Raw genomic sequence first — 18,499 nt, 5'->3', positions numbered from 1 at the left:
AAAGAGTGGGTGGATTGTAAAAGGAAGGCTGCAGATATGGAACTGCAGGAAGGCGATGTGGTGATAGTCAGACAGAAGTATAGACCAATGCTATTGAAGGTCAAAAATGTAAAGGGGTCCATGGTCGCGATGGTGAAATAACTAGAAATGTATCCTTTTTCAAAACATGTGTGCAAGATGGATGTGAAGAGAAAGGGGTTGAAAGGAATGGGGCGAGTGAGTTTAATGATTCTGACATGGATACTGGCTTAACGTGGTTATATGCGGAAGAAGGCGAGTTGTTGGATTGTAAGGCGAGTTGTTGGATTGTAATGCGGGGTGTGCCCAAATTGAAGAGGGAGCGAGTAGTAGTGGGAGTGTGAATGTGGGTGGAGTGGACACTGAAGGTAAAAACTGTTGTACAGACTTTTGTACGGACTCGAGAGACATGAACATTGGTAGTGAGCTCCACATGAACATTGACGATGAGCACCAGAACTTGAACATGAGAAGCAGATATCAAAATGTGGTTCGCAAGCCAGCGAGATTGATTGAACAAATGTAATAGCTGACAGTTTGCTAAGCATTTAGATGATAAGTAAGGGGGAGTGTTATGTATTGCAACTAAGTACATTAGCATAGCCATAGTCTAGATAGAACGTAGAATGTTAAGTGCGCAAGAGTTGGTGCGTCTATTTATTACTTAAATTCAAGAAACCGCAACATAACAGCATCTTACTCTATTCAACATGTTATGACACCAAATGTGGGCCTTTTTTCTGCTTTATTTTTAAACACGTTTTGCTGTTTCTTAATGCCAGTTTCTATTACGGCATGACCAAGAACAAAAGTTGAAGTTTTTGAATTATTTTTGTATACATTGTTGATGATAGAAATATGTGATTGCATGTAAATATGTTAGTACAACTCTGCATTCTCTATATATAACCGAAGACTCGTTAAAAACATAGAGATGCCTGATATACTTGCTTTGACACTTTCTTTTGTTATTACACAGAGTATTGCCTAAAGTAATTTTTGGGGGACGACATGCAATGTTATCCTACAGTTTTTATTTAAATGCAGGACCACAATTGGTTGAATTCTTTCTCTGCCCGCTTAAAAACTGAGCTAATGGTAGCATACAGCAAAGTGCAGGATTTAGGATGGTCCCCTTAAGGCTCACTATGAAAGTCTGACTTTTAATTGCTTTTTGGTCTCTTATAGTATTACTGCTGTAGACGACAATTAAGGAATATACATATCCATTTTAGTGCCGGATTGCAGCTAATTCTCTAACTACTGGTTTCGTAGTGAACATGACAGTATCCCTAGCATAATGCCTGCATTGTGATACATTGTTTTTTGTAAATGAAACTCTGATATGTTCACATAGATACACCCATAAATACACATTACACTACTATTTTATTGTTCCCTGTTGTGATTGAAATCTAGTTGGCCCTGGAAATAGATTTGAATAGCATCAAGTTGTATACTACAGTGTATTCGTGCACGGATGTCCCTGTGAAAGTATTATCTCCCTTTTTATGCTTCATGTTGATCACAACAAAGTATCCCTGGCATAAAAACAAGATGTGTTTTACATACGTCCAACTATACTAAGAAAGCATGATTCATAATCCCTAATTTGTGCTCAGCCTGGCTCACGTGGAGGCTTCCCCTCCCAAAGTTCACATAGCATTGCTGTATAGTGTACCGTTTTGTGTTTCGCATCTAGGTGCCCCTGGAATGGGGCTTTAAATTTTTATTTATTGTGTACCACTCTGTTTCAAATCTGGATACACGTGTGAAAGTGCATTGTCATGCTATATGCTCCATGTTCCCTGCGCTGATGTACCACAAACAAAAGCCTTCGATAGTCTTACATAATGCTGCGCATTGAATGATCCCAAAATTGCTTTTAAATTGTGCTCAGCTGCGTTCACATGTACACATCCCTAAAGGGCACACTGCAGTATGTTGCCTTGTTTCCTGTTGAGCTCACCCCATGGAGTGGCACACTGAATTATTTCATTTTCTACACTATTGGGTTTAGTATCTGGGCATTACAGTTGAGGTATTTTGTCACACATATTAACCACTTCTAAAAAACACAAGTGGCGACGTGGAAGACCTCTCCAACTACAGACCGATTTTAAACATTCCCTATCCGGCAAAACTTCTAGAAATATACATATACAAACTAATCCAAGAACACGTGTTAATACAATGGTTGCTAAACCAAGCATAAGTCAGCTTCAGACCCGCAAGAGGAACAGAATCGGCACTACCATCCATATGGGACGACCTAAAAACAAACGCAGACTCCAACACAACCTCGGCCCTGATTCTACTCGACCTCTGGGCAGCTTTCGACACAGTAAGTCGTGACACCCTAATCAAAAGTTTAGAAGATATAGATATAACGGACATGGCACTACTCTGGATTAAATCATTCCTAGCAAACAGAACAGAAACTGTATGGATAAAACCCTTAAAATCTACTCCACGAGTTAACGACTGTGGTGTACCACAAGAATCCTCACTATCACGATTATACTTCAATATCTACCAGATAATCAGGATTTTCAAAAAAATATATTACATGCTGCAACTACGCAGACAGCACTGAAATCATCTACAAAATCGAAGATACACAAGCTGATCACTCAACCCTAGTAGAATGTCTATAAGAAATCTATGACTGGATGAACGCCAGCAACTTAAAAATCAACCCAGGAAAGAGAGAAATCATGATTATATCCATAAACCAAGAGAGAAACACCTACATCCCTTGGCCAACGGAATTGGGAACCGCAACCAACACCATCTAAGGTAGTTAAAAACCTGGGAGTCCTAATGGACCACGCTCTAACCGTAGAACCCAAAGTAAACGCGATAATATCAAATGCTTCTTCCTCCTTACCTCAACAAGAAGAATCCTACCTTTCCTCGCCTTTACCCACAAAACATTGACAATCGTCGCCCTCATCATGTCAAGAATCGACTACGCAAACAGCCTCTACATCGGGATGCCGGAACACGTCCTGAAGAAATTACAACGCATCCAAAATGCAGCAGCTAGACTCCTCCTCAAACTATCCAGAAGAGACCACATCACTCCAGCGCTAAAAATACTACATTGGCTTCCAATCAAACATCATATCACGTTCAAAACAATGTGAATAACACACAGGGCAATCAACGGACAGGGAGTAGAATTCATACAAAAGAAAATAACAATCTACAAGCCAACGAGACTCCTCCGATCAAGCAATGAAATCTGCCTGGAACCAAAACCATACGCTAAGAAAAAACTAGGGGGCTTCTCTTTCTCCCACCTAGCAGCAAAAACCTGGAACAACCTCCCAAAAGAAATGAGAAACAACAAAGACCACCTAAAATTTAGAAAACTTCAAAAAACCTGGCTCTTCAACACATTGGAACCAGACGGAAACAACTCCAACAATCAAACAGGAAATACAAAAGAACAGACTGGAAGAATATATGACGGCACAGACAACACGTAGGACCGACTAAGGGAAACTCCTACAAGAGCAAGAGAGACGATGCTATGTGAAACAGAACACGAGCGACAACCCCATGAGGACAGAACAATAGCAAATATGCCTAACACAAAGGCACTACCACCAACCTTACCCACTCAGAAAGGGCATAGGGTACGGGCATAGGTCGTAAGTAAAACAATCCAAAAAGACTAAGTTGCACCAACCACAAACTGGGATGTAGGAGTGGCCAAATACAAAGATAGAAACACAAAGACTAGCTAACATGACATAATGACAGAGAGATGAGACAGCCTTATCATGCTGAAACTTAATCACTGAAAGGAAGACAACCTTCTCTAAATCCCGAAAGACACTCAATAGGAGTGTGCATTTCTCCTAACAACAAGTCTACTAACCAACCGCACAAAACCTCTAAAAACCTCACCACTCCTCACACACCTCTCACACTCTAACTAAACACAACCACACCTCTTAAAACTGCAGCAACCTGCATGCACTTCACCATACCGTAACAACAAACACACCACACAGACCCTCACACAACAGCATGCGAGGGACTCAGAACCGAATACCACAACAATAAGCTTGGCGAACAGTGTTAACCGAACTGAAGCTGCCAACAGTACTTCACAGCTCCCTTGCTCTTCTCCAAACTTTGTCCTACTAACACGCCCAAACCTACCCCCCTTTGTTTCAGATCCGCCAGAGCGCCAGGGGACCGCTCTGGCGGTGATAGTGCGCGGTACATATATCCTTTAACATTAACATCCATCTCTGGGTAATCGTGCTGCATTTTTTCCGGATTGTCAATTGTTGCGCTCACGTATAGAAAGCCAGGATGCACATTACGTTCTTTTATGATGTGCCATGTTGTGTTTTGCTTCCCGAAGTCCCTGACATGACTGACTGAGTGGTTTCATTTTGTTAACTATAGTGTTGCATAGCTGGGCGTACATTTGGCATATTTTACTGACCGTCTCAAATCTCACTATCCCTGGGAGGGCACTGGTTTTATCTCACTCCTATTACGGTTTAAAGGAAGGGGTCACTCAAGTGTTATATTTGCCAAATCGTAATGACGTTCCGCATCGCACCATATAGCAGCTTATTACATTTTATTTTGCTGAGCATCACTTAGATTTCAAAAAATGTATATTGGCAAACAGCATTGGTCCGCATCTGCCATCTTTTGATTATGTAATATGCTGCGTGAGTAACCTAAGGCCCAGTCCCCTGGCATCAATAAATCATAGCACATGCCCCTGTATGTGACATCAGCTGATGCCTATGCTATGCAAATCCCATTCTCTGTGACATTAGTGCATGACAGAGCTAGAAGTACTGTGTACGCAATGCATTCACATGCCACCATGAAAATGCACAAGGCATCTCTTCATTCAATAAATATTAACAAAGCCTTTCTCTGGTGACTGTATTATTGTCCTGCTTTTCTGGGAGAAGACTATGTAAGGAGTACCGAGGGCCGCAGATGAAGCGGCCGTGCTGTGGGGTAAGGGCTCTCTAAGTGGCGGTGCTGCAACAGTGGCTTCCTACTGGTCGATGCGAGAGAGAGCCTGAACAAGGGGGCTCAGTGTGCGATCCCTGGGTCTTGAGTGGAGATTGGCTGCGTGGGGAAAAGGCCCAGAGACAAGGGCCTGACAGTGCAATCCTTGTTAGGAGGACACACCTGCTCATTGCTTTGCTGTGTTTCTGAATGGAATTGGTGAGGAAGAACTAGATGGTCGCTGGGAAGGCATGAGGAGCAACTGTAACAGGGGAAGGCAGGCTCTCCAGGGCAAGGGTACAACTTGGAAGCTGGGATCCTGCCCACTCTGTGGGCTCAACATCTGTCCATCCACCCCCTAGTATGGCAATCTCCCCCTGAGGGCAAATTATGGGAGTTGGCACGGCAGGGCACCCGTGGCCTTCCCCTTGCTTGCTCATCCTTTCCGGACATGTAGGAGACACGGCATGGAGGGGGGCTTGACGACTTACAATTGGATATTCATAGTGTCCTGTCAGAGATAAATGCCCTTTGGGCTGAGGCCCATATGGTGGCGCTCAGACAAAGAGTGGAGAAGGTCGAAGGAAGAGTGGAGGCAGTAGAAAGCAACCATATTTCGATGGAGATCCTCAAGACTGAGATGGACCACTGTTAGTTGTGGTTAAATGCCACTACTTTGGGGATAAGAAGGATATCCTTCAAAAGGCACTTTTGCCTGGAAAGTATCAGCGTTTTCCTGGGAAGGGGTCTCGATTCCAATGTACCAGGACCTGTCAACCTATAGTCTGGACCAACGATGCTAGATGCAAGTGCAAACCGCTGATATCATGATTGCAATCGGAAGGCATTACTTATCCCTGTGCGCTCTTCTTTGAAGTGAGGGGAACAGTATGATATCAGGGATGTGGATCAACTGGAACAGCTACTGTGTAGCCGGGTGCAGAAGGCCAGACACCGCTGAGGGAGAAATTCAAACAGGCCTTTGCACAGCCCTTGGGGAGAAAGAAAATGACTGGGCCTGGAAATTCAGGAAAGCCAACATTTAATTCCCGAAATCATTGGGCTGACTTCCAAGACGGAGATGGAGGCTATGATGTGCTGGTGACAATCTGGGATTTTTGTTTTGTTTTGTGGGGGGTTTCAAATACTTATGGAGGCATGTGTGGGGCAGTGATGGTGTTTACATGTGTTTCTATTTGGAGGCGTTCTGGGGTTATGGTCTTATACTCCCTAGTGGCACGGTTTAGTCTGGGCGTCTCAATGGTCTCAATGGTTTTTGAACTGTATGTCCCTGTTGTACTAAAGTTTCTTCTTTTTGAAGTTGGGGTAATAGAGGACCCAGTATGGGTTAAGAGAGAGGGTGTGGGGGGGGGGGCTTGCTAGGCTTAAGTATTTGGATGAATGGATCAAGACCGCTGCAATGCATATGATATACATTGCTTGATTTCACCTTTCTAGACCATCGATGAGATTAGGGTAGCGATGTTGAATGTAAAGGTATTGAATTCACCACATAAGCACTCTCTGCTGCTCAGGGAGTTTAAGAAGAAGAGGCTCTCATGTTGTTTGTATAGGAGACAGATTTTAAACATGGGGAGGTATCCTAATTGTTGGGAAGAAATGTCAGTCGGGCTTTCTGTACCTCTGAAGGGGTGAGAAAGAGAGGGGGAGTTGGCATTCTCCTTGCTAAATCCTTTGAACTTTATGAGGTTCAAGCTAAGCAGGTGCTTGATGGTCGGCTGTTGCTGGTTAAAGGGCTGATGGGAATTTGTGTACCTTTGGCCACTCTCTATGCCCCAACAATAGCCAGTTTCCGTTTATGGAGCCAGGATTAGCGTTGGTTGGACAGGGCGGGGAGGCCTTATGGTGCTAGGTGGAGATTTTAATATGATTCAGGACCCAGCTTTAGATTGGAGGACGGGCCGGAAGGGAGTATGGGAGGGACAGAGTAAGGACAATGTGACCTTCGCAAACCTTGTTGAAAAGCAGGGGTGGGTGGACATTTGGAAGAGCTCACAAAATACACCTGGTGGTACATATTTTATTCGCCCCACATAACTCCTACTAGAATTGATATGCTTTTACTTTCCAGGGAATGCTGAAGGTATGTGGCTTTCGTATTGGTGGAAACAATAGCATGGTCTGACCACAAAATGATACTCGAGTGTTCAGTTGGAATGGTAGGCACACGATTTAATGTCAATGGCGCTATAATGAATCTTTGTTTAAAGATACGATGTTTAGGGAATTTATGGCAAAGGAGATGATTGAGTGTTTCTTTGTAGTGAATGACACAGGGGAAGTACACAGGAGGTATGTCTGGGAGGCCGTAAAGTCCACATTTAGGGGGCTCATTATATCTACAGGGAAGCAAAGGAAAGGAGTCTGGTGGAATTTAAGTTTAAAAAAATTAAATTGATGCTCTTAGAGCCAGGCTGATATGACCAGGGGAGGACACGAGTTAGACGTTGATGTCCTTAAAGGAGAAGAGGTGGGATTTTCAATCACTCTCCTTGGGGGAGCTTTACAGGAATATGAAGTATACTAGGCAGAGAGATTATGAGAAGGGGTTTACTTTTGGCACTATGTTAGCAAACATGGTCCGGATACTGACGAAGGACAGACAAGTGGATTGGCTTGTAGATGAGCGGGGAATGTGATTGGGTGATTGGATTGGGTAGTGCTGTGGTCCCAGAGGCAGAGGATGAGGAATACTTGCGAAGTCTGACACTTCCTTATCTGAGCCCCGCCGACAGGGAGATTTTGGAGGCTGAGATCTCAGTAGAACAGGTCAAGAAAGCGATCCTTCATATGAAATCTGATAAGGCGCCGGGGGAGGACGGCTATACTTCAGCATTTTAAGTTATTTGTGGATCTTTTCACTCCTGTTTTGGTAAAGGTCCTTAATGATATTACAGATGAAGGGGCTATTCCATCCTTGTTTCTGGGAGCTCTCATTACGGTCATCCCGAAAGAAGAGAAAGATTTGACACACAGCTTGGCATATAGACCCATCTCACTATTGAAAGTGGACGCCAACATTTTTATGTGGGTACTTGCGTGAAGAGTAAATGTCGTCCTCCCCAGGTTGGTCCATCCGGACCAAGCTGGCTTTGTGCGCAACAGGCAAGGTTCCGACAATGTGCACAAGACCGTGGATCACCTTGCTTCCCATGAGGTCCATACGGAAGGGGCTTTGGCATTGTCTTTCGATGCCGAAAAGGCTATTGACCGGGTTGACTGGTCATTTCTGAAGGCAGTACTAAAGAGGGCTGGTATGGGGAATAAGTGGATGGAATGAGTTGGTGCACTCTGTTCGATGCTATTCTGCGACGGTGCTAGTTAATGGCGAGGAATCGAGGCCCTTCGCTTTTCAGAGAGGCACCAGACAGGGTTGTCCTCTGTCACCATTGCTCTATGCCTTGTTGATGGAGCTCTGGGCTCCAAGTGTAGGTGTAGGAGTACAGCGAGGGGCAAACAAGGGCACACGATTGGCAATATAATTGTTAGATATCATTAAGCTTATACCAACCGTTATGGTTATTCATCATAAGTTTATATTTTTTTTAATATATGATTTTCAAACAAAAGATATTCAAATGAAACAATTCTTCCAATTTTCAATACTAGAAATGGTCAAGTGAGGTTATTGTTAAGCATTACAGTACTCAAGATTTCGGTTTTTCCTAATGTGAGTGGTGCGAAGATTATTCAATCAATCAACATTAATTTTTCAAAGTATGCATTTCATTAAGACATTATTGTAAGCATAACATTGAGGTATACAACATAATACAAGTTATGAGTATTCATTTCATCCAGACATCTTGATAGGAGTTATAGATATTTCGATTGCGTTGGGAACTCTCAGAGTGACATCTCCTATCTTTTACTACACGTTTTGTGCCCTTCTTCAGGTAAAAATATCGGGACTTTCGTGCACTTTTCTACAGATAAACAGATAAAAATAATTCTGTTTAGATACGTTCACTAATGATTTATACAAGGTTCTCATATATTGGCTTAGTCACAAGAATATTAGTACCATAGACTCAAAAGTGTGCCCTTATTTGCCCCTCGCTGTTGTCCAAGGGACCCTCTTATCATATGATTATCAGATCTGGTAGCACAGATTTAACAAGGAGCATCTGAAAGATAATGACATAAATCACCAAATCCTATATTACTTTAATTACTGTAAGGAAATTGATTGCACCTCCACAACCCATCTCCAAGTGTAGGAGGCCATGGGTCCATAAAAGCAGTTGAGATCAGTGGGAAGCCCTACGAATTGAGTCTGTTTGCGGATGTTTAATGCATGTGCGAAAATGAGCTAAAACATGGCGCTGGTGCGTGGCCATTTTGGACATTCACTTCGACGCTGAAATGAAAGTCTACATTTCTGTGACCTCAGTTAGAAGGCAGACATGAATTCCGCAATGGTTGCAACATTATATTATGAAGCAGATGAGCTTACTATGAAGGATAGATGTTGTATTGTTCGCTCAAGGACAAGCCGAGAGAGGAGTCAGAGATGTGCACGTGCATTGATGAGGGGTGCTGGCAACGAGCGTGCAAGAGACGTGCTGGGTTTTTCCACTACTGTCTGGATTTTTCTGCTCTTTGCCTCCCGTGCTTGCTCTCTGTCCTTTAGCCAGGGACAGTTTACAATTTATGAGGGGCAGGGATTTTTCCCCCTTAAGAATAGAGGTATCCAGATGAGGAGACAGTGAATTTGAACCCCGCGTGATGAAGTCTCGCTGAGAAGGAGGATGCTCTGCTCCAGACCCCGTTAGTATGTGCAATCTCTCTGCCTACCTGCCTTGGGACTGGGTAGTGTTGTTGTGGCTGAGATAAAGTTGTCTCCTGCAACTGCACTAAAAGTGATGTATATCCTTTGTAGCCATCCTTGTTTGTGTGCTTATGTATAACCAATTGCATGTATCCCATAGTCATATGTGTGCTCATGGATTATGAACAAAGGGGCTTGTAACAAGCCCATTAAATTTCAACCCTTGGTCTAAGTGTGTTTTATTGCCATCCTGAGTCCAAGAACATTTGGTCTGTGTAATAGGGTGAGGACTTTTGAGGTTATTAAATGTGTCGGAAAAGCAAAACATAGTGGCGCTGTGAGCAGGGTCTTTGTGCTGCAATTGATGCCAGAGACCAAACGAATCTGAAGCTTGGAAACAGAAAGGCAATTTCTTTACGTTTGTGAATTGCGCAATTGTGTTGGAGGTATTTTTGAGAAGGGACGTGAAACATCCATCAATCTGATGAGTTCCTTATTTAGGAAAGAAGGAAGCTCTGCAGGCAGAAATTGTCCCAAAGTAATGATCCCAGGGTGGACAAAGAGTCTGTATGACAAACTTGCACAGACTTGGCCGTGTGGTGTAGATTTGAGTGAGACCTGGGACACGAGTATAGGAGAGGCGAGTCTAACCGATGTGGCGGCTTGCTTGCAACAGGTGCTGGTGGAAAAGGGGAAGGGGTGCTCAGCTTCAGGCAGACAAGGTTGGATTTTGTTGCATGTGTTCAGAAAGGCGCATCGGTAGAATGTAGAAATGCAGGCGAGTGTCTTGAAATTGGAAAAGGGGCTGGCTGCTGAGAAACAGTTTGGGTTATTGCAACAGCTTCAGATGAAATTGTATCATGATAAGGCCGATAAATATCAAGCAGTAGCCAAACAAGCTGCTCTGAGAGTTGCCCGATACAAATATCGAAAGTGGAGAGGGAGAGTGAATACCCACAAGGTGGCAATGGTGATTGCCTCTGCAGAGGTTGATTGGGACCCTGACCAATGGGACAGGATATATTCGACAGTACCAGTTAGGAGAGTGGTTCGGACAGAAAAATACTGTCCAAACCAGAGCGTGATAGGAAGGAGGTGACCACTAAACCAGTTACGCGTAGACGAGCTGGGCCACATCTGAAAAATCCCGGGGGTGCATTAGTGGATTTAACAATGTTGGAGGACTATCCTCAACAAGAGGTTGGGGAGATAATTAATCGATTAAAACAGAAGACTGGTGAGCCTCTGTTAACATGGATGGTCAGATTATTTGACTGAGGTGCGGCGGGTCTTTTGGTAGATTCGACCGATGAAATCCATATTCAAGAAGTATTACGCGCAGGGCCGCCTCTGGATGGTCAAGGGAGGGATCCGCAAGTGTCTTTGTTACCGTCAGCTGCTCAAGGAAGTAATCGCAAGTATCCGATTACATTGGACTGGCCTAGTGAGGAGAAAAGGTGGTATACACAGAGAAGCCATCGAAAGGCAGAGTGAGCATACTATGAAAGAAGCCATCCATAACGATGATCCAAAACATATGGGGGTGGTGGCATTGTCGGTCGCTGCACGGAATACAATCATTTGAACTGCTCCACCGGCCTATGAAATTGTAATTATGACTTTACTGGTGGGGATGACAGGCAAATTAATGGATGAGCAGGTGGATGCTATTCGACAGTTAGCAGACTTAGGGGAATAGGACAAAGCTGAGGAACTGCCAAGAGAGAGAGAGAGAGAGGGGCAAAGTGATAAATGGACCCCTGGAAAGAAGCTCGATAGTAGAGATTCAAGTGTATCAAGAAAAGACATGTTTTTGGCGCTGCTAAAAGATGGAGTGCCGTTGGAAGATATTGATGTAATTGAAACTTGCGAAATGTATCAGCTGTATAAAAAGCAAGGGCTTGAAGGGAAAGAGTGGTATAAACAAGTGAAAAGGCAGGATGTGAACAAGCAAAGTGGGGATATGTCACCTTCCACGCACCCTGAGGAGGAGATGGATGACGGCTCCATGGAAATGCCTTCACCATATCAGCCGACCTATGCTGATTTACAAAAAGTTGTGAGTGCGATGTTGGAGACAGAGTCCAAATACATGTATTCAAAATATGAATAAGATTGTGGTCAAATTCTAGTAGCATCTGCCCGGATTAAGGTAGACAGACAACCTCATGTGAATGTGAAATTATTCTTGCAATCAGTTTCGAGCTTTGATTGATACCGGAGCGGAGGCCTCATTAATTTATGGGAACCCTTAAAGATTTAATGGCAGGCATTTTACCATTACGGGACTGGTAGGGAAAGAGACCTCTGCAATCCAAACGAGAGTTGACATTAAAATTGGTGATTTAAAACATAATAAATACCAAGTGTTGATTGTTCCCATCCCTGAATATATTATTGGCCTTGAAATGTCTGAAGGGATTGACTTTAGGATTAGGAGGTAAACGTATCAGTTTTGGGTGAATGCATTGGCGTGTACGCCCGTCATTGTGGGAAAATTGAAGATGCCCCCCATGAAGATTTCTTTGGCCACAAAACAGGTATCTATGAAACAGTATCATATTGCGCGGGGGCAGAAGGAGATCTGAGATACCATCAAGGGATATGTAGAAGTAGGCGTGCTAAGTCCTGTAACCACGGCGTGGAGCAATCCGGTCTGGCCGTTTAAGAAACCAGACGGAAGCTATAACATGACTGTGGATTACTGTGAGTTAGACAAGTACACTCCTCTGTTAATACCTGCAGTCCCAGATGCTGTTACCCTGAATGAGAATGTGCAAATGTTCGAGGGAACTTGGCATGCAGTGGTAGATTTGACAAATGTATTCTTCACCGTGCCGATTGCAGAATAGTGTCAGGAGCAGTTTGCATTTTCCTGGAATGGGAGGCAGTATTCATTTCAACACTTAGCCATGGGGTACGTGCATAGTCCGACCATTTGTCACCGGCTGGTGGCAGAGCATTTGGATAAGATGCCGTGCAAACCTGATGTACAGATTTTGCACTACATTGACGACATTCTGATACAGAGAAAAGATGATCAGAGTGTGCAGATACACCTAAACACCATTATTGAGGGATTGAATAAAGAAGGATGGGAAATTAATGAGACAGAAATCCAAGGTCCAGCAGAGACTGTGATTTTTCTGGGAATTGAATGGCGTAATGGGCATCGTGAAATGGTGCCAAAGGCCAAACAAAAGATTCTCGAATTCACTACACCTGTGAATAAGAAACAAGCTCAACAGTTATTGGGTTGTTTGGTTTGTGGAGACAGCATATACCACATTTGGGACACATTTTAGCACCTCTTTACAAACTGACACAAAAGAAATCTGACTTTGAATGAGGCGGAGAGCAAGAGGAAGCATTACAGCTAGCGAAAGATACCATTCAAAGAATACTTGGTTTACGGCCATTAAGGGCAGGTGAGGTGGGATTACATGTGTCTGTACATGAAAATTATGCCAATTGGCATTTGTGGCAGAAACAGGACAGGGAGCGTGTTACTTTGGGTTTTTGGAGTCGTAAATTAACCGAAGCGGGTGACAGATACACTCCCTTTGAGAAGCAGTTGTTGACATGCTATTGGGCTGTCGTGGATACAGAGCAAATGACAGTGGGTCATGGGGCATCATTACAAGTTTGCCGGTAGCCTTGCCAGTAAAACCGCTGGACCTGGTAATTGCCCATACGGGGGCGCCAGAAAATATTCTTCCGCATTCCTATTTGAGCCCCATAGGGCTCAATGGGAATGGGGAAGCCAGATGCACCGGCACCATTCGTGAATGGTGCCGGTAGATCCGACATGCTCTGCTTGCCGGTGCCAGTACGCCCGTCAGGCCAGTCCTGGCAGACAGGAAGGCACCCACAAGCAGAACTCGTAGTTTGCCGGTCTCGTAACTACTATACCGGCACCATAGTTACCGGACCGATTCCAATCTTGCAATGGGTACTGAGCTCTCCCAAAACACATTGAATAGGACATGCTCAGGAAGCTAGCATCATTAAGTGGAAATGGTATATACAAGATCATGCCAAAACAGGGAAGGTTGGAATCGCAAAATTATATGAGCAAGTGGCTGGTGTTCCGCTGGTTGATTTGGAACCATCGGAGGGGACTGAAATTTCTGAGTCTCCGGTAAAAGGGGGAGTTTGTTATGGGGAGCTAACTAGTGATCAAACTGAACATGCCTGGTTTACCGATGGTTCGGCTAAATATGTGGGAACTGAACGACACTGGAAGGTGGTGTCATATAATCCAAAAACAAAGAAAATCTTGACAACGTTGGGTAAAAGGAAGAGTAGTCAGTTTTCAGAGTTGTCAGCAGTATATCAGGCATTGAAGCAAGAAGAGCCTGGTTTTTGTTATATATACACCGACTCTTGGTCATTGACGAATGGATTAGCTGTTTGGATGCCGACATGGCAGAAAAATGGATGATAAATTCATGCTAAAGAATTATTAGGAAAAATAATTGTGACAAGATATTGCCGAATGTTGATGCATAGTGAGGTGGCTGTATATCATGTGTATGCACATTGTGCTGCAGACTCATTAGAACAATGGTTAAATTCTGTTACAGATGAACATGCCAAGATTTCTGCTATGGACACAAGGTCTGAGGAAGATGATTTGGAAGGGATTGATAAGTGGGCACACCAGAAACGTGGGCATCTTGGAGAAAAGGCTACTATCAAGTGGGCACAAGATCGAAGAATTAGCATTCCTTTATAGATTGTGAAAACTGTGATTTTACAATGTCCGGAGTGCCAACATCAAAAGCAGATCTATTCCACATGCAATTCAAGGCACCTTAAAATGATATAAATTACCTGGACAAATTTGGCAAATCGATTACATCAGTCCAATGCCAGTCAGCAGAGGATGTCAATATGCGTGTACAATTGTGGACACGTATTCAGGATACTTGATGGTGTTACGATGCAGAAGAGCCATGCAATTGAATTGTTGGATCAAGTGGCCGTATATCATAGGGTACCTCAACAAATTCAAAGTGACAATGTGTTATAACTGTTAAACTGTTAACTGTAAATAACTGTTACTTGTTGATTAAGACGTCTGAAATGACACTTAATTACCAAATTGCAAACACTAACCTGGTTAGACAGCAAATTTGTGGAACGGCAAATGCAGAAGATAAAGATCTCCCGGAGGATCCTGCCTCCCCTCGCCAGGAGAGAACGACCAGCGAGGGAAAGAGCTACCCCCAGGGAAACCCTCTGGGGGAAAAAAACCCTGTGTGGACGCCGATAGATAAACTTCAGGAATGGGTCTTGAGCTTGATCATAGTCCTCTGGGCGTTGGAGCGCAGAATGGCTGTGGTGAGTATTCTACAGATGAAAGACAGGACAGGTAATTATGCTGCAGAAAGAAGGGTAAGACAAAAGGATTAGGAAAAGGAAAGCAAGGTTCCACTTACTGACAGATCCTAAACGGGTTTGGTTTTAAGTCTGCGTGCAGAGTCAAATTGTAGTAAACCAAAGCAACTATGTTCAGGAAAACGGGGCGTAAGGAATCCCTAAGAGAGGATTAATTTCTGAGAGTAGAGGAGAAGGGTCTCCTATAGGTCCAGTAGCAGGGAGGAAGACTCACTTTCTTGAAAAAGGCAGGGACTCTACTACTTGCTGTTTGTCTGGAAGGTGGGTAAGAATCGCTGGGTAGGATGCAAGTAGAGAAAGGAAGTCGTACTGGGAGCACGACAGAAAGAAGGCGCTGTTGAGGAAGTCTAGAAACTGAAATAGTCAAATGGGAAGGATTAGGAGAAGAAATGAGCACACAACAGTAGACGTAAGCTTCAACCTAGGAACAAACTTACAGAGCGCCACATAACACAGTAGCGACGCATCGAAGTGCGGTTCTTCTGTCCATATATGGAGTCACGTGACCAGCTGGTAGCGTCCCTTGAGAACGTGAAGTGACTACACTGCTGCCGCCCGCACAGCACAAGAAGTCGGCGGCCATATTGGACAAACCCATTCGTAACGATCCACACAACCGTCTGCGTTGCCAAAGAGACCAGCGCCGGAATGGTGTAACACAATGGGTCTCATTTTAAAGGAAAACTGATTCAAGACTATTGTCAGGAGAAGGGTGTTGAATGGATTTACCACATTCGTTATCACCCCGAGGCTTCGGGATTGATAGAGAGAATGAATGGTTTGTTGAAAGAACAGTTGCAAAAAACTAGTGATAGTAACCTGAAAGTGTGGCGTGAACGCATCCTAGATGCTGTGCAAGTGTTGAATAACCGACCAATTGCTAACAGTCAAACCCCATTGATGTTTTGTTTAACTGTTTGCAGTCCTTTTCTGCTTTTACTTCCTCTTTGGGCGATTTCTAAGTGCAAATAATAAACTGTTGTTTGCCTGGATGCTGCACCCTTAAGTGAGTATTGCGGCTGCTGCAATATATATTCAAATTTTCTTTTTGGAAAACACTTAGGTGGAATGCGCTTCAGGCAAAATAATATATCCGTCACACCAGCAAGTTCACTTTTTAAGTAATATTTTTTTTTGCATTAGTAGCATGCAATATCCTTTTTCCAAACATTGATTCACAAACTGATAGTTTTTTTGCCTCTCAACACGTGTTTCCCCATGTATTATGCTCGTGGTTCATCAGGGGAGATGCTAAATAAAGAAAGAATATGAAAGAAAGTAAGAAAAGAATAAATGAGTTATGTTTAAATTTATTTTAATAATTAAGTAGTGGTGGTGGTGTGTTGGGTGAGCAACTCTGATTACATTAGCCTATTAGATGTACTCACCTAAGTTCCTTATTGAGTAAACATATCTCTGATTAATAATTCCTCTTTCGTTTTGTCTCTCACATTTTTATGAGTTCTTTTATTAGTACATTTCTGTAAACAATGAGAGAGGGTAACATCAGTTTAACCTGACTCTTTGTATCATTTTTCAAACTTCATTCAAATGCCTTCTTTAGAGCAGTCACATTTATTGTAAAGGTAGAGCTACTGTGAAGCTCTCTCCCAAAGTTCCAGAATACTAAAGTTTAAAATGCTATTCACACCCAAAATTATCTGAAAGAAATTAGATTAAATTGAATTACCTTTTATTTTTACTCGGTACGATTGCCTTCAGTCCACCATAGTCCGTGCTACCTTTCTGTGCTATTTTCTATCCTTTATAAAGGCCGCGATCGCGTAACGTATGACATCACCGCGTCATGTTACGTGATGACGTCACATGTCACGCCTTTACGTTCGGCGGCCATTTTGATTCTCTATTTCTGCCATGAAACCATAGTGATTCCTTTTTATAACGTTTGCCTAGTTCGAATGTATCCTTCCTATGGATCCTTTCAGACGGGTCCATTATTTTCAAATCAAAGTAAAAAATAAAAAGGAAAGCCAAGAAAGAAAAGAATTAATAGAGCACATTTGAGAAGAGACCTATTTCAAATTATAACCATAAGGTAAAAGACATTTTTTAGGAAAAAAATAAAAAACTGCAATTCAACACATATTTTCATAAAACATGATAAAAAGAAGATATATCAAGACATGATAGTGCTTATAACTTTTTGGATACAATTTAGACAGCCTTGCATTCTATTTTCATAGTTCAGCTTTCTATAGCCAATAGGCCATCTCATGTTCCGAATTCAGGCCAGAGTGACACGTGTCCAGAATACAAATCCATTTGGCTTCTCTTCTTCTTAGCTGGAGCTCTCTATTTCCACCTCTTTCCATTGTGTCAACTGTTTCAATGCCTAAAAATGTAATTTCTTTTATCTCAGATATTTCCTGATCTTGATTATAGTGCACTGCCATAGGGTATCTTGTATCATTATTCTTAATGGCTCTTAGATGTTCTTGAAGTCTGATTTTCAATGTTCTGATAGTGCTTCCTACATATCTTTTTTTGCAAATGTATGTAATCGCATAAATCACATATTTTGTGTTGCAATTGATGTATTGTTTTATCTTTTGATATCTTCCATTTGGTAGTCTTATTTCTTTAGTTCCATTCTCCATTTGATTACAAATTGCACAATTCCCACAGCTGTAGGTTCCTGTCCGTGCCGGCACTTTAAGAAATTGACTGAGAGTCTCAGTTTTTTCTTCTTTGAGATGACTTGGGCTGATTTTTTGCTTCAATGTTGGAGCTCTTCGATAGATAATCTTTGGTTTGGCTTCTATATTGTGTTTAATAGTATCGTCGCTTTGTAGAATATTCCAATGTTTTTTCAGAAGCTTCTTTAAAATGTATGCCTCACTATTGTAAGTGGTAATAAAGTCTACCTTTGATTCTTTGTTTTTCAATTTTGGTTTATCTTTCAGCAATTCAGTTCTGGGTATTTTTTCAGCTCGTTTTATAGCTCTTTCAACTTCTTTGGTTTTGTAGCCTCTTGTTATAAACTTTTCTTTGAGAGATAAGACATGTTCTTCATATTTTTCTTTAGAGCTGCAATTCCGTTTTATTCTTAGAATTTCACCATAAGGTATGTTTTTAATTATATGGTTCACATGGTTACTTTCTGCATGTAACACTTTGTTTACCGCTGTCGGTTTTATATACAGGTCAGTCAAGATTTTGTCTCCATCTGTATAAATTTGTAAATCCAAAAATTCTATGCTATCTGAGCTTATTTTTTCTGTCTGAGCTTATTTTTTCTGTAAATCTGATGTAATAATCATTTGTGTT

Source organism: Ambystoma mexicanum, chromosome 8 (assembly GCF_040938575.1).
Source record: "Ambystoma mexicanum isolate Mex_15411 chromosome 8, UKY_AmexF1_1, whole genome shotgun sequence".
Taxonomy (NCBI): domain Eukaryota; kingdom Metazoa; phylum Chordata; class Amphibia; order Caudata; family Ambystomatidae; genus Ambystoma; species Ambystoma mexicanum.
The sequence above is the reverse complement of the archived record's forward strand: the minus strand, read 5'-3'. Positions refer to the sequence as shown.